The sequence below is a fragment of the Balaenoptera physalus genome, assembly GCF_965194825.1.
Source record: "Balaenoptera physalus genome assembly, chromosome: 13".
NCBI classification, from domain to species: Eukaryota; Metazoa; Chordata; class Mammalia; order Artiodactyla; family Balaenopteridae; genus Balaenoptera; species Balaenoptera physalus.
This window is the reverse complement of record NC_138892.1, coordinates 57,209,895-57,228,334: the sequence shown is the minus strand read 5'-3', so window position 1 is coordinate 57,228,334 and position 18,440 is coordinate 57,209,895. Positions and strand designations below refer to the sequence as shown.

The window sequence follows — 18,440 nt, the reverse complement described above, 5'->3', positions numbered from 1 at the left end:
CAGCAAGAGTTCTGTATAATGTAACTCTAGTCAGATGTGATGTCTTCTGAGTCAGTTACAGGAAAGAGAGGGTAGAAAGAATGAGGAACCCAATTCTGACCTTTTGGAAAGACCTTGTATCAGGATGAACTCTAAAATGTAGAGAAATACTAAAGTAAATGTTACAACAAATTCTCCCACAATATAACAAAGAGAATCATTGGTGCAATAAATGTTGGAACTTATCTGTTTACTTGATGTCCAAAAGAATCAATAATATTCTGTTTAGTGTGTGGTAAGCAGATTTGTTAAGTAACAATTCTTTCAAGTTTTAACATGAATTTCTTTGTATAAGAATTTATTTGAATCAAAGCAACTACTATGTTCTCTTGCCTTATTAATCTCTCTCCCTCCAGTTCCCAATCCATTTACCAACATTTGCCAACATTTATGACTACTGGCATCTAGTGGGTAGAGAACAGGGTTGCTGCTAAATATCCTACAATGCATGGGACACCCTCCACGACAAAGAATTATCTCAGCCCAAACGTCAATAGTGACAAAATGAAGAAGCCCTGAATTAGGTGTTTACAAATATAGTTAATCAAGAAAACAAGGTAACCATAACCAAGAACTCATGACATTTCGAGAAACTCTCCTCACCCTTTGGCAACAAAACAAGACTGACAGAAATTGCAAAATGCCATTGCAGAAATAGGACATATGTAGCCACAGTTATATTTCCTTTTCACTCTTCTCCGTGGTTTTCCTGCTATAGGATTTTGGAGGATGGAGGTGAGGTGGTGGTTATAATGTGTCTGAAGTGTTCTGTAATCTTTAGAGAGCTATACAGATATAAGGAGCTATTGTAAAGATAACAGCCCAGAGCATCTTTCAACAGGCTTCTTTGTTGTCTGATGCTGTTGCAGAGTGTGTACAGCCACTACTCCTGGCTATTTTATTTAACCTATAGGTCATTCCCTTTGAACATAATCTGTATCCTAACTCCTTTTGCCTAGTACTGCCTCGTGGAGTTTTCAGCACAAAGCATACTGAGGCAGTTTTAGCATTAAGCTCTATTTTTCTGAAATGTGAGAGGTTGAATTTCAAATTATATACAGATGAGTAAAACCCAGTTATTCTCCAGTAACAATATTTCCTACAGATGTATCTCCTGGCAGCTGGTAGGGCAGACAGCCATTGTTGCTTCAATCTGATCAAGTCTTTTGAAGGGTTTTGGTACCACCCAACTGTCCCCAGGCCTCTGAATCATGATTTCGCAGGGAGACTTCCCATTGCTTACTCTAGGGCTTTCAGAAACAACTTCCTTAGTAGCTCCAGATGGAACTGGAAGATCAAATAAAGCAGCAAATATTAGAGGGAATATGAACCTCTGCTTCACTGATGGTGTGTGTGTGTGTGGGCGGGGCGGGTCAAAGAATACATTATCATCGCAGCCAGAAGCAAACATCCTCACTGATTAGAAACTAGACTAATTTTAAGATAGAAGGAATACCCCTGCAACCTGTATAAACAGGTAATTTATGTAATGTTGACCCTAAACCCCTTAGACACAGAGATTTCTCTCCTGTCTACATCTGTTACTTCATATCCAGAAAATGACCCTTATCCTAGGTGAGGATCTATGACTCAAACCTGAACTCTGTGTTGCTAATTCTGAGAAAGAAATTTTTCATACCTGGGCCAGATTTGGGCTATTCGAATAATTATACTTCCTGGTTCTAGATTTTGGTGAGGCATTGTGGATTAGAGATCAAAAACATCTAGGAGCAGTTAAGACTGATTTATCTTTAAATGCTTTATACTTTATATATAAAGTATGTAAAATGCTTTATATATATTCTCTTTCCCCAGAGAGTTCCCCAGCATTCTCTGCGGAAACAGGGCTATTTGTCTTTTCTAAAAATCTAAGGCAGTATCGCTGGTGTTCCTCTCACAGAGATGGCCCCCGACCTTTCACGAAGCCAGTTCATGTGCATTTGAAACATGACAATCCGGCTGGTCTGCTCTCCCATCTCCTAAATCTGAGAAAAGCACTTCTTGTTTTGGAAATTCTTGGCTTCCTTAGTGTCCACCACTTGAAGGGGAAATAAATTGATGCTTTTTTTCCTTTTTTTTTTGCAGTGGATGCAGTAAATGGCTATTTAATTTCAAATTAGATGAAGATTTCTTTATACTTTATAGATTCCAAACAAATGATTATAGAGCTCCTATCATTTTAGTACATTAATATAAAGCACCTTATCTTGGTAATACTGAGAGAAATGCAGTAGAACAAATCGCAGGATAAACATCAGATTCCAAAGTGACATGATGCCATTTTTTGAGATGTTATATGTGGGCATAATTTTCTTGGCTAGTCTTTTTTTTTTTAATACGTCTTTATTGGAGTATAATTGCTTCACAATGCTCTGTTTCTGTTGTACAACAAAGTGAATCAGCCACATGCACACATATATCCCCATAGAGACATAAAGTTGAGAGTAGAAATGAAGTGAGGAACATTTTTCAGAAATAAATGAAAGGAAATGAAATGGAAATTTGAAGTACCTGATGGGAATGCTGTGGCATAACATGACCTCTGTGCTTTGCTGGTAACTAGTACCAGTCTAGAGCAGGGGATACTACCTCTATGCCACTAACGCCCTGTGGCCATCAATAGTTTGAATTCCTTATATTTCCACTCCTTTTCACTTAAAATAAAATTCTTCCCAAATTAATATTCATATTTATGCTTATCTCCTTCCCTCAAATTTCAGAGAAAGTGGTAGCATTCATTCCTCCTTTACAAAGAAAATCTAACACCTGTGTTTTTAATCCCATCCCTTCAGCCATCTCCAGGGCCTTGTTCTAATTATTCCCCATCTCCTCTACTTTCTTTTCATTTGTCTTTTTATTGAGATACAATAACATAAAATAAGGCATCAGTTTGATCGTAAGTATACAACTTGATATTTTTACATATATATCCATGTACTCAACACATTACATATATAAAACATATATGCCTATTCTATATACACAACACACACACACACGTACACATATCCATGTAATCAACAACATTTCCAACACTCCAGCAGGCTTTCTCTTGCCCAAACAGCATATACAATCCCTCAAAGGAAACTACTATTCTGATCTCTATCACCATAGGTTGTTTTTGCTTTCTTCCTAATTTCATAATTTAATTTCAACATAATATTATATACTCTTCTGCCTGCCTTCTTTTGCTCAGCTTATGTCTGTATCAATCAATCATGTTCGGGTGTGTAGGAATAGCCCATTCTTTTTCATTACTCTACATAACTGCATTGAGTGGATACTTTGCGATTTATTTATCTATCCTACTATTCATGAACACTACTGTTGTTTTCAGTATGAGGTTTTAGAATGAGGCTTTCAAGTAATGTTGTCATGAACATTCTAATACAGGCTTTTGGTGAATACATTCACTCATTTCTTTTGTAGATCTACTCAGAATAGAATCAAAGGTTCAAAGATATATAGAGATATATATAGATATCGATATAGATATGTTTTGTGTGTGTGTCTTTGGTACATACTACTAAACAATTATTTAAAGTGTTTCTGACATTTTTACTCCTACCAGCACTGTATGAAAGTTCTAATTGTTCCATCGCTCCACATCCTTGTCATCTCTTGGTATTACCAATTCTTCATTTTATCCATTCAGTTGAAATATAATGGTATCTCATTGTGGTTTTAATTTGCATTTCCCTGATGACTTTGTATGCTGAGTTTCTTTTTATATACGTTTTGGCTATCAGGATCTTTTTTTATGAAGGGCCTGTTCAAGTTTTCTGCTCATTTAAAAAAATCTGAATTGTCAGTGTCATTCTTCTAATAGTTTTAAATATAATTTGAAATTAGGTTTGTGTCAGATACACATATTGTGAATATCTTCTCTCAGTATATAGCCTGCATTATTATGTTCGTAATTTTGTCTTTTTAGAAACAGAAGGTTTTTATTTTAAATGAAGTCCAGCTTACAAAACTTTTATTTTATGGATAGTGCTTTTGTGTCCCACTTAATAAATCTTCATCTACTTCAGACCATAGAGATGTATCTAGAAGCTTTATTGTTTTACCCCTCTCTTCTAAGTCTGTACCTTTTGCAATGTGTATTACGTGTTATGAAGCAGAGGTCATGATTTAGTTTTGAATATACATACCTAATTGACCCAATAAATAGGTATCCAAAAACCATTTATTGGAAAAATAAGCTTTATGCTCCTGAATTACCTTGGGGTCCTAGTTGTGTATCAGGTGAACATGTAAACTTTGTCTGGTTCTGGAAACTCTATTCTTGTTCTATTAGTGTATTTGTTTATCTTTGAATCAATACCACCCTGCCTTTACTTCTGTAGCTTTATAATAATTTGTTATACCTAGTAATGGAAATCTTCCAACATTGCTGTTCTTCAAGATTTCCTTGGATATTCTAGGTCCTTCGATTTCCATATAAATTTTAGAATCAGCATTTCAATTTCACACTATTGCAATGAATATATATCAAGCTGGAGAGAGCTGGGATTTTAAAACCATTGAGTCTCTTAATATATGAAGATAATACTTTCTCCATTTATTTAGATCTTCTTTGATTTCTCAAAGAAATAACATGTAGTTTTTTGGTTGAGGTCATGCACATCTTTTGTTAAAGTCATTTCTAGGTATTCGATGTTTTGATGTCTTGTAAATATTATTTGTTTTTAAATTGAATTTTCAAATTATTTATGTCTAGTATCTAAAATACATTTGATTTTTTATATTGACCTTGTATCTAGTAACATTGCAAATTACCTTATAATACTATGGTTTTGGATTTTTTTCTAAGAAAAGTACACTTTTTCTAAGTAGAAGCAAGTCATCTTTTAAAAATAGTTTTAATTCTCCCTTTTCAATCTCTATAGATTTATTTATTTTCATTGTCTTACTGCAGTGGATAGAACCTCCACTAAGACTTATAAAAGTTAGCCTTCTACCCTCCCACAGAGACTGGGGGACAGGGGCCCTATCTTCAGGTGTTGATTGTAACAAAAAACACATTCATTTGGCAGCTTTGAGCTTTCCCGGGCAGGCATTTTGAAGGGGATAGGGTCATGCTAGGGATAAGACTTTAGCAGCTGGAAGCCATGCGAGAGTTTAGAGAGTCTTTGTCACTTCTTACAAGAATTATTCATGCTTGCATCTTCACTTTTTGATTTTTTTTTCTCAACCAACTATAATATGGTTCGGATTTCCATTATCCATTCAAATGATTTTTGTTATTTTGTGGTTTTCAAAACAAAATGGACATGTTTTTGTTTTACTCTTGTGACCGTTCTGCCAATCTTGTCTCCTTTAGCTACCACTTCCTTCTTGAAATTTTTTTCTCCCTTGCCTACAGAAACACATCAGTCTTATAATTCTTCTAACTCTTCAAATGCTTCTTTTTTTTTTTGATTAGTAAGGATTATACCTCTTAAAAACTAGTGTTTACAAGGGTTTCATCCTCAGCATTTGCTGAACTCCTTATCACTCTACTATAGCCTGGGCTTTCCCAGAACCTAAGCTTTAATCCCTCCTGAAGTCCAGACATATTTCCAGTCACCTGGTAGAGAGCTCCTAGCTGGGTGGATCTCTGTAAGACTGTAATGGACAACATCAAGTTCTTCACTGGTACTATGTCTTTGTAATTACTTTACCTGCTTCTTAGTAGATTATTCTCTTTTCCTTCAACCAGTTCATGCCTGAACTCAATGTTCAGCAATCCAGATTTAACGCAAATATTATCTCTTGTGGGAAGCCTTCCCTAACCCTCTGAGGCTAATTTATAGTCTTTCCTTGTTTTGTCCTAGCATAACCCTTTGTTCATATTTCAATCATATGACTTATTACAGTTATTGAAATTATTGACTTATTTTTGCTCCAACAAAATATTTGTGGTAGCTTGCCTTTATTTAACATCTCTCTTAAAACAGGATTCAATCTTTGGATGTTGAGTTAGACTAAAACCTCCTTCCAATTCCTTGGGTGTTATGACTTTGTTAGTCCATATTTCTATCCCTAGCACCAAATTACCTGTCTTGCATTTGGAAAATGACCAGTACAATATTTTTTAATGAATGGCCACTAAGTGGCCTGTGAATAGAGGAAAGTATGCAAGGTTATCTTCTCTCACCACAATCTTGCCTGAATTTTACAGTGCTGAAGTACAGAGAAACAAAAGAGGAAAGCACAGTATAGGCATCTTTAACATCATTGAATAGTAAGACTTATGAAGAAGTTTGCTAAGCACAGACTGGGACTACTGAGATCCCCTTGGAAGACTCAGGTTTTCATATGGGTGACTGCCACCTACTGGACAAGATAGGGATATTTTGTTTGTATTTGGAGAATCCACACATTTTTAAGTCACCGATTTCAATTTCAATTTCAATACATTTCTAAGTTCAGCTTATCTTTATTTAATGTGCCTCTTTTAGAACAGGACTCAAGCATTACATGTTGAATTAGATTAGTGTTTCCTTTCAATTCTAACATTTGCATTTCATTCATAAGGCCATGGTAAATAAAATAAGTGCATTCATCCGTACATGAATGAATCAATTAAAGAGTTATTCACTGATTTTACTAATTTGCAAGTCTTTACTGTTTTATCTTCAAGTTTCATCTTTACTTCTAATTTTAATAGCACCTAGACTTTTCATTCTTTCAGAGACATTGTCAGAAACATGAAAATTTTAAAGAATTTTTGGTGTTGTTGTTGGGTTCTTTGGAATATTGTCCCATATGCCTAATATTTTCAGCTCAAAACTTGATTATTCAAAGTCAACCAATATTTTGTTTCCTGGACTTCTAACTACCATCTTGACCTCATCTCCATCCTGGAATTAGTAACTAAACATTTTCTTTGTTCTCTGTCATTCAACTTCCTCCTTCTCACATGGGCTTGGCTGCTCTTCTCTCTTTAAAATATTTTATGGCTGACATGGCCAAAACAGAATATGCGCTAATATAGCCCTTCTTTCAATTTGCATTAAATAATACTCATTTTCAATCCATTTTGTTCTTTCTTGTCATCATTGTGTCCTATTCACTTAGCAAACTTACTAGCATGTTTAACATCAATATTTATCTTTTACAACTGCACATTACAGGAAATAATTTATGAAATAAGGCAATTTTCTTTACAACACGTAAATTTGAAAAATAAAAACATATATAGTTTAAATGTAAAATATATCCCAAATATCTTACAATTTGGAGAATAAGTTATTCATAAAGAAAAGTACAGTATTATTACAGTAATAGTGTGTAACAGCTATGAAGTGATTAAGATGTGACAAGATTTCTGTTAAATGCTCAAAAGGCATCATTTCATTTAGTCTTCAAAACAAGTTTATGAAGTTAGTACTTCTAATTACTCCCATTTTACAGATGAGGTTACTGAGGCTTAGAAAAATTAAGGAATGTGTCCTAGATCACACAGCATGTTGGAAGAAAAGCTATATGCCTTGCACCTTGCTCCTGATACTAGACTTATTCATTTTTCCAGTTAAATAAATGTGAACTTTAAACAGGCTGTAGAAGGTCATAGTGATACTGAATGAAGATGGAACTAATGCTAACAGCTTTCAATTTATCATTTTCCATTACTCGACTGTCATTTGAAATAAGGATGTCCTAGTATTTTTTAAACTAAATCCAGTCCCCAGTTTTCTAGTTTTCCTTTATTTGATGAACAGTCCATCAAATAAAGTGTTGACAAAATGGCCTTAAGATATATACTCGTCAAAAGAACAACCTGCCTCTTCAACAAGAAAATAGTGGACCCTCTTTAAAAATCCAGCTGGTAGTAGAGTACTTGGGCATTTAGGAAACAACTTCAGGTGAAAGGAAAGAATTTTCATGCAATATAAAATGACATTTTCAGGAACCAAGATGGCAGAGTAGAAGGATGTGCTATCACTCCCTCTTGCAAGAACACCAGAATCACAACTAGCTGCTGGACAATCATTGACAGGAAGACACTGGAACGCACCAAAAAAGATACCCCACATCCAAAGACAAAGGAGAAGCCACAATGAGATAGTAGGAGGGGCGCAATCCCAGTTAAATCAAATCCCATAACTGCTGGGTGGGTGACTCACAGACTGGAGAACACTTATACCACAGAAGTCCACCCACTGGAGTGAAGGTTCTGAGCCCCACGTCAGGCTTCCCAACATGGGGGTCCGGCAACAGGAGGAGGAATTCCTAGAGAATCAGACTTTGAAGACTAGTGGGAATTGATTGCAGGACTTCGACAGGACTGAGGGAAACAGAGACTCCACACTTGGAGGGCACACACAAAGTAGTGTGCGCATCGGGACTCAGGGGAAGGAGCAGTGACCCAAGGGAGACTGAACCAGACCTACCTGCTAGTGTTGGAGGGTCTCCTGCAGAGGCGGTGGGTGGCTGTGGCTCACCATGGGGACAAGGACATTGGCAGCAGCAGTTCTGGGAAGTACTACTTGGTGTGAGCCCTCCCAGAGTTTGTCATTACCACCAACAAAGAGCCCAGGTAGGCTCCAGTGTTGGGTTGCCTCAGGCCAAACAACCAACAGGGAGGGAACCCAGCCCCACCCATCAACAGTCAAGTGGATTAAAGTTTTACTGAGCTCTGCCCACCAGAGCAACAGTCAGCTCTACCCACCACCAGTCCCTCCCATCAAGCCTCGTAGATAGACTCATCTACCAGAGGGCAGACAGCAGCAGCAAGAAGAAATACAATCCTGTAGCCTGTGGAACAAAAACCACATTCACAGAAAGATAGGCAAGATGAAAAGTCAGAGGGCTATATACCAGATGAAGGAACAAGATAAAACCCCAGAAAAACAACTAAATGAAGTAGAGATAGGCAACCTTCCAGAAAAAGAATTCAGAATAATGATAGTGAAGATGATCCAGGACCTCAGAAAAACAATGGAGGCAAAGATCGAGAAGATGCAAGAAATGCTAAACAAGATCTAGAAGAATTAAAAACAAACAGAGATGAACAATAAAATAACTGAAATGAAAAATACACTAGAAAGAATCAATAGCAGAATAACTGAGGCAAAAGAACGGATAAGTGACCTGGAAGACAAAAGGGTGGAATTCACTGCTGCGGAACAGAATAAAGAAAAAAGAATGAAAAGAAATGAAGACAGCCTAAGAGACCTCTGGGACAACATTAAACGCAACAACATTCGCATTATAGGGGTCCCAGAAGGAGAAGAGAGAGAGAAAGGACCCGAGAAAATATTTGAAGAGATTATAGTCAAAAACTTCCCTAACATGGGAAAGGAAATAGCCACCCAAGTCCAGGAAGTGCAGCGAGTCCCATAGAGGATAAACCCAAGGAGAAACACGCCAAGACACATAGTAATCAAATTGGCAAAAATTAAAGACAAAGAAAAATTATTGAAAGCAGCAAGGGAAAAATGACAAATAACATACAAGGGAACTCCCATAAGGTTAACAGTTGATTTCTCAGCAGAAACTCTACAAGCCAGAAGGGAGTGGCATGATATACTTAAAGTGATGAAAGGGAAGAACCTACAACCAAGATTACTCTGGCCAGCAACGGTCTCATTCAGATTCGATGGAGAAATCGAAAGCTTTACAGACAAGCAAAAGCTAAGAGAATTCAGGACCACCAAGCCAGCTCTACAGCAAATGCTAAAGGAACTTCTCTAAGTGGGAAACACAAGAGAAGAAAAGGACCTACAAAAACAAACCCAAAACAATTAAGAAAATGGTCATAGGAACATACATATCGATAATTACCTTAAACGTGAATGGATTAAATGCTCCAACCAAAAGACACAGGCTTGCTGAATGGATACAAAAACAAGACCCATATATATGCTGTCTACAAGAGACCCACTTCAGACCTAGGGACACATACAGACTGAAAGTGAGGGGATGGAAAAAGATATACCATACAAATGGAAATCAAAAGAAAGCTGGAGTAGCTATACTCATATCAGATAAAATAGACTTTAAAATAAAAAATGTTACAAGAGACAAGGAAGGACACTACATAATGATCAAGGGATCAATCCAAGAAGAAGATATAACAATTATAAATATATATGCACCCAACATAGGAGGACCTCAATACATAAGGCAACTGCTAACAGCTATAAAAGAGGAAACCGACAGTAACACAATAATAACACCTCACTCACACCAATGAGTTTGGGAGTGTTCCTTTCTCTGTAATTTTTTGGAAGAGTTTGAGAAGGATGGGTGTTAGCACCTCACTCACACCAATGGACAGATCATCCAAAATGAAAATAAAGAAAGAAACAGAAGCTTTAAATGACACAATAGAACAGATAGATTTAATTGATATTTATAGGACATTCCATCCAAAAACAGCAGATTGCACTTTCTTCTCAAGTGCACACAGAACATTCTCCAGGATACATCACATCTTGGGTCACAAATCAAGCCTCAGTAAATTTAAGAATATTGAAATCATATCAAGCATCTTTTCTGACCACAACGCTATGAGATTAGAAATGAATTACAGGGAAAAAAACACAAACACATGGAGGTTAAACAATACGTTACTAAATAACCAAGAGATCACTTAAGAAATCAATGAGGAAATCAAAAAATACCTAGAGACAAATGACAATGAAAACATGATGATCCAAAACCTATGGGATGCAGCAAAAGCAGTTCTAAGAGGGAAGTTTATAGCTATACAAGCCTACCTCAAGAAACAAGAAAAATCTCAAGTAAACAATCTAACCTTACACCTAAAGGAACTAGAGAAAGAAGAACAAACAAAACCCAAAGTTAGCAGAAGGAAAGAAATCATAAAGATCAGAGCAGAAATAAATGAAATAGAAAGAAAGAAAACAATAGCAAAGATCAATAAAACTAAAAGCAGGTTCTTTGAGAAGATAAACAAAATTGATAAACCATTAGCCAGACTCAACAAGAAAAAGAGGGAGAGGACTCAAATCAATAAAGTTAGAAATGAAAGAGGAGAAATTACAACAGACACCGCAGAAATACAAAGCATCCTAAGAGACTATTACAAGCAACTCTATGCCAATAAAATGGATAACCTGAGGAAATGGACAAATTCTTAGAAAGGTATAACCTTCCAAGACTGAACCAGGAAGAAACAGAAAATATGAACAGACCAATCACAAGTAATGAAATTGAAACTGTGATTAAAAATTTTCCAACAAACAAAAGTCCAGGACAAGATGGCTTCACATGTGAATTCTATCAAACATTTAGAGAAGAGCTAACATCCATCCTTCTCAAACTCTTCCAAAAAATTACAGAGAAAGGAACACTCCCAAACTCATTCTATGAGCCCACCATCACCCTGACACCAAAACCAGACAAAGATAATACAAAAAAAGAAAATTACAGACCAATATCACTGATGAATATAGATGCAAAAATCCTCAACAAAATACTAGCAAACAGAATCCAACAACACATTAAAAGGGTCATATACCATGATCAAGTGGGATTTATCCCAGGGATGCAAGGATTCTTCAATATATGCAAATCAATCAATGTGATACACCATATTGACAAATTGAAGAATAAAAAACCATATGATCATCTCAATAGATGCAGAAAAAGCTTTTGACAAAATTCAACACCCATTTATGATAAAAACTCTCCAGAAAGTGGGCATACAGGGAACCTACCTCAACATAATAAAGGCCATACACAACAAACCCACAGCAAACATCATTCTCAATGGTGAAAAACTGAAAGCATTTCCTCTAAGATCAGGAACAAGGCAAGGATGTCCACTCTCACCACTATTATTCAACATAGTTTTGGAAGTCCTAGCCACGGCAATCAGAGAAGAAAAAGAAATGAAAGGAATACAAATTGCAAAAGAAGAAGTAAAACTGTCACTGTTTGCAGATGACATGACACTATACATAGAGAATCCTAAAAATGCCACCAGAAAACTACTAGAGCTAATCAATGAATTTGGTAAAGTTGCAGGATACAAAATTAATGCACAGAAATCTCTTGCATTCCTATATACTAATGATGAAAAATCTGAAAGAGAAGTTGTGGAAACCCTCCCATCTACCATTGCAACAAAAAGAATAAAATACCTAGGAATAAACCTACCTAGGGAGACAAAAGACCTGTATGCAGAAAACTATAAGACACTGATGAAAGAAATTAAAGATGATACCAACAGATGGAGAGATATACCATGTTCTTGGATTGAAAGAATCAATATTGTGAAAATGACTATACTACCCAAAGCAATCTACAGATTCAATGCAATCCCTATCAAATTACCAATGGCATTTTTTACGTAACTAGAACAAATCATTTTAAAATTTGTATACAGAAACAAAAGACCCCAAATAGCCAAAGCAGTCTTGAGAGAAAAAAACGGAGCTGGAGGAATCAGACTCCGACTTCAGACTACACTACAAAGCTACAGTAATCAAGACAATATGGTACTGGCACAAAAACAGAAGCATAGATCAATGGAACAAGATAGAAAGCCCAGAGATAAACCCACGCACCTATGGTCAACTAATCTATGACAAAGGAGGCAAAGATATAGAATGCAGAAAAAACAGTCTCTTCAATAAGTGGTGCTGGGAAAACTGGACAGCTACATGTAAAAGAATGAAATTAGAACACTCCCTAACACCATACACAAAAATAAACTCAAAATGGATTTGAGACCTAAATGTAAGACTGGACACTATAAAACTCTTAGAGGAAAACATAGGAAGAACACTCTTTGACATCAATCACAGCAAGATCTTTTTTGATCCACCTACTAGAGTAATGGAAATAAAAACAAAAATAAACAAACGGGTCCTAATGAAACTTCAAAGCTTTTGCACAGCAAAGGAAACCATAAACAAGACGAAAAGACAACCCTCAGAATGGGAAAAAATATTTGCAAACGAATCAACGGACAAAGGATTAATCTCCAAAATATATAAACAGCTCATTCAGCTCAATATTAAAGAAACAAACACCCCAATCCAAAAATGGGCAGAAGACCTAAATATACATTTCTCCAAAGAAGACATACAGATGGCCAAGAAGCACATGAAAAGCTGCTCAACATCACTAATTATTAGAGAAATGCAAATCAAAACTACAATGAGCTATCTCCTCACACCTGTTAGAATGGGCATCATCAGAAAATCTACAAACAACAAATGCTGGAGAGGGTGTGGAGAAAAGGGAACCTTCTTACACTGTTGGTGGGAATGTAAATTGATACAGCCACTATGGAGAACAGTATGGAGGTTCCTTAAAAAACTAAAAGTAGAATTACCATATGATCCAGGAATCCCACTACTGGGCATATAGCCAGAGAAAACCATAATTCAAAAAGACACATGCACCCCAATGTTCATTGCAGCACTATTTACAATAGCCAGGTCATGGAAGCAACCTAAATGCCCATCAACAGACGAATGGATAAAGAAGATGTGGTACATATATACAAGGGAATATTATTCAGCCATAAAAAGGAACGAAACTGAGTCTTTTTTTAAGACGTGGACAGATCTAGAGATTGTCATACAGAGTGAAGTAAGTCAGAAAGAGAAAAACAAATATCGTATATTAACACATGTATGTAGAACCTAGAAAAGTGGTATGGATGAGCCAGTCTGCAGGGCAGAAGTTGAGACACAGATGTAGAGAACAGACGTGTGGACACCAAGGGGGGAAAACCGCAGTGGGGTGGGGATGGTGGTGTGCTGAATTGGGCGATTGGGATTGACATGTATACACTGATGTGTATAAAATTGATGACTAATAAGAACCTGCAGTATAAAAAAACAAACAAACAAAACAACTAATACTAAACTTTCTTTGGGTTATTTGTATGGAAATATGTTAATATAAATGTTTCAGACATTACATGAAATTTCTAAAAATCTTATATGTTCTGGTATAATGTTATAAGTCATAATTCTAGTTATTACTTTAAAATGTGTATCTCAGAAATAACTAAATTTCCTTGTCAACTGCATTATTATGAACTTTCATGAAATCTTTAACCGTGGTCATTTTTAAGTCTTTTGTCATTTACAGACAGTTCTGGGTGTACTCTGATGCTTTTGCAAATATGTTCCTATAAAAGAGTTCCGACAGCTCCAGATCCCGTCCGGGTGCAGCATCTCTGCACACAGCCTGCCGTCGCTGCCTCTATCTTGAGTTGGGAAGTTGTGCAGCCGCTTTGCGCTAGAAACTCTGGTGTGAAGGTGCTGGGTTTGAGGCCTCTGCCCACCGCACCCTATGAGCCAGTGAAACTAGACTAAGTGCAAAAGAGAAGAAAAGAAAAAAAGTGGCCTGGAACCAAACCAGCAGTATCTTTGAGGTCTGCCTGTATACAATTTGATGAATTTGGACATATGCCAACACTCATGAAAGCATCACCATGATCAAGCTGAAAGTGTCATTACTGTGATCTGTGGGATGATTCTGCACACGAGCCGGTATTTCTCTGTTCTCTCATCAGACTTGGAGCTGTGTGGATGAAAGGCTCTTGGTGCTCCAGCCGGGCATCAGGGCTGTGCCTCTGAGGTGGGAGAGCCAACTTCAGGACACTGGTCCACAAGAGACCTCCCAGCTCCACGTAATACCAAACGGCAAAAATCTCTCAGAGATCTCCATCTCAACATCAAGACCCAGCTTCACTCAACGACCAGCAAGCTACAGTGCTGGACACCCTATGCCAAACAACTAGCAAGACAGGAACACAGCCCCATCCATTAGCAGAGAGGCTGCCTAAAATCATAATAAGGCCACACACACCCCAAAATACACCACCAGACGTGGACGTGCCCACCAGAAAGACAAGATCCAGCCTCATCCACCAGAACACAGGTACTAGTTCCCTCCACCAGGAAGCCTACACAACCCACTGAACCAACCTTAGCCACTGGGGACAGATACCAAAAACAACGAGAACTAGGAACCTGCAGCCTGTGAAAAGGAGACCCCAAACACAGTAAGATAAGCAAAATGAGATGACAGAAAAACACACAGATGAAGGAGCAGGGTCAAAACATACCAGACCTAACAAATGAAGAGGAAATAGGTAATCTACCTGAAAAAGAATTCAGAATAATGATAGTAAGGATGATCCAAAATCTTGGAAATAGAATAGACAAAATGCAAGAAACATTTAACAAGGACGTAGAAGAACTAAAGAGGAACCAAGCAATGATGAAAAACACAATAAATGAAATTAAAAATACTCTAGATGGGATCAATAGCAGAATAACTGAGGCAGAAGAACGGATAAGTGACCTGGAAGATAAAATGGTGGAAATAACTACTGCAGAGCAGAATAAAGAAAAAAGAATGAAAAGAACTGAGGACAGTCTCAGAGACCTCTGGGACAACATTAAACGCACCAACATTCGAATTATAGGGGTCCCAGAAGAAGAAGAGAAAAAGAAAGGGACTGAGAAAATATTTGAAGAGATTATAGTTGAAAACTTCCCTAATATGGGAAAGGAAATAGTTAATCAAGTCCTGGAAGCACAGAGAGTCCCATACAGGATAAACCCAAGGAGAAACACGCCAAGACACATATTAATCAAACTGTCAAAAATTAAATATAAGGAAAACATATTAAAGGCAGCAAGGGAAAAACAGCAAATAACACACAAGGGAATCCCCATAAGGTTAACATCTGATCTTTCAGCAGAAACTCTGCAAGCCAGAAGGGAGTGGCAAGATATACTTAAAGTGATGAAGGAGAAAATCCTACAACCAAGATTACTCTACCCAGCAAGGATCTCATTCAGATTCGATGGAGAAATTAAAACCTTTACAGACAAGCAAAAGCTGAGAGAGTTCAGCACCACCAAACCAGCTTTACAACAAATGCTAAAGGAACTTCTCTAGGCAAGAAACACAAGAGAAGGAAAACACCTACAATAACAAACCCGAAACATTTAAGAAAATGGGAATAGGAACATACATATCGATAATTACCTTAAATGTAAATGGATTAAATGCTCCCACCAAAAGACATAGACTGGCTGAATGGATACAAAAACAAGACCCATATATATGCTGTCTACAAGAGACCCATTTCAGACCTAGAGACACATACAGACTGAAAGTGAGGGGATGGAAAAAGATATTCCATGCAAATGGACATCAAAAGAAACCTGGAGTAGCAATTCTCATATCAGACAAAATAGACTTTAAAATAAAGACTATTACAAGAGACAAAGAAGGACACTATATAATGATCAAGGGATCGATCCAAGAGGAAGGTATAACAATTGTAAATATTTATGCACCCAACATAGGAGCACCTCAATACATAAGGCAAATACTAACAGCCATAAAAGGGGAAATCGACAGCAACACAATCATAGTAGGGGACTTTAACACCCCACTTTCACCAATGGACAGATCATCCAAAATGAAAATAAATAAGGAAACACAAGCTTTAAATGATACATTAAACAAGATGGACTTAATTGATATTTATAGGACATTCCACCCCAAAACAACAGAATACACATTTTTCTCAAGTGCTCATGGAACATTCTCCAGGATAGATCATATCTTGGGTAACACATCAAGCCTTGGTAAATTTAAGAAAATTGAAATCGTATCAAGTATCTTTTCCGACCACAACGCTATGAGACTAGCTATCAATTACAGGAAAAGATCTGTAAAAAATACAAACACATGGAGGCTACACAATACACTACTTAATAACGAAGTGATCACTGAAGAAATCAAAGGGGAAATCAAAAAATACCTAGAAACAAATGACAATGGAGACACGACGACCCAAAACTTATGGGACGCAGCAAAAGCAGTGCTAAGAGGGAAGTTTATAGCAATACAAGCCTACCTAAAGAAACAGGAAACATCTCGAATAAACAACCTAACCTTGCACCTGAAGCAATTAGAGAAAGAAGAACAGAAAAACCCCAAAGCTAGCAGAAGGAAAGAAATCATAAAGATCAGATCAGAAATAAATGAAAAAGAAATGAAGGAGACAATAACGAAGATGAATAAAACTAAAAGCTGGTTCTTTGAGAAGATAAACAAAATTGATAAACCATTAGCCAGACTCATCAAGAGAAAAAGGGAGAAGACTCAAATCAATAGAATTAGAAATGAAAAAGGAGAAGTAACCACTGACAATGCAGAAATACAAAGGATCATGAGAGATTACTACAAGCAACTCTATGCCAATAAAATGGACAACCTGGAAGAAATGGACAAATTCTTAGAAAGGTATAACCTTCCAAGACTGAACCAGGAAGAAACAGAAAATATGAACAGACCAATCACAAGCACTGAAATTGCAACTGTGATTAAAAATCTTCCAACAAACAAAAGCCCAGGACCAGATGGCTTCACAGGCGAATTCTATCAAACATTTAGAGAAGAGCTAACACCTATCCTTCTCAAACTCTTCCAAAATATTGCAGAGGGAGGAACACTCCCAAACTCATTCTACGAGGCCACCATCACCCTGATACCAAAACCAGACAATGATGTCACAAAGAAAGAAAACTACAGGCCAATATCACTGATGAACACAGATGCAAAAATCCTCAACAAAATACTAGCAAACAGAATCCAACAGCTCATTAAAAGGATCATACACCATGATCAAGTGGGGTTTATCCCAGGAATGCAAGGATTCTTCAATATACGCAAATCAATCAAGGTGATACACCATATTAACAAACTGAAGGAGAAAAACCATATGATCATCTCAATAAATGCAGAAAAAGCTTTCAACAAAATTCAACACCCATTTATGAAAAAAACCCTCTAGAAAGTTGGCATAGAGCGAACTTACCTCAACATAATAAAGGCCATATATGACAAACCCACAGCCAACATCATTCTCAATGGTGAAAAACTGAAACCATTTCCACTAAGATCAGGAACAAGACAAGGTTGCCCACTCTCACCACTCTTATTCAACATTGTTTTGGAAGTGTTAGCCACAGCAATCAGAGAAGAAAAAGAAATAAAAGGAATCCAAATCGGAAAAGAAGAAGTAAAGCTGTCACTGTTTGCAGATGACATGATACTATACATAGAGAATCCTAAAGATGCTACCAGAAAACTACTAGAGCTAATCAATGAATTTGGTAAAGTAGCAGGATACAAAATTAATGCACAGAAATCTCTTGCATTCCTATACACTAATGACGGAAAATCTGAAAGTGAAATTAAGAAAACACTCCCGTTTACCATTGCAACAAAAAGAATAAAATATCTAGGAATAAACCTACCTAAGGAGACAAAAGACCTGTATGCAGAAAATTATAAGACACTGATGAAAGAAATTAAAGATGATACAAATAGATGGAGAGATATACCATGTTCTTGGATTGGAAGAATCAACATTGTGAAAATGACTCTACTAC

At 36.8% G+C, this 18,440-nt stretch overlaps 1 long non-coding RNA gene across 10 annotated transcripts in view; it reads right to left on the bottom strand.

Moving 5' to 3' along the window:
• LOC309642019 overlaps nt 1-18,440 on the bottom strand; it is a 168,856-nt gene that overhangs the window by 13,335 nt on the left and 137,081 nt on the right. The window lies entirely within an intron of this gene.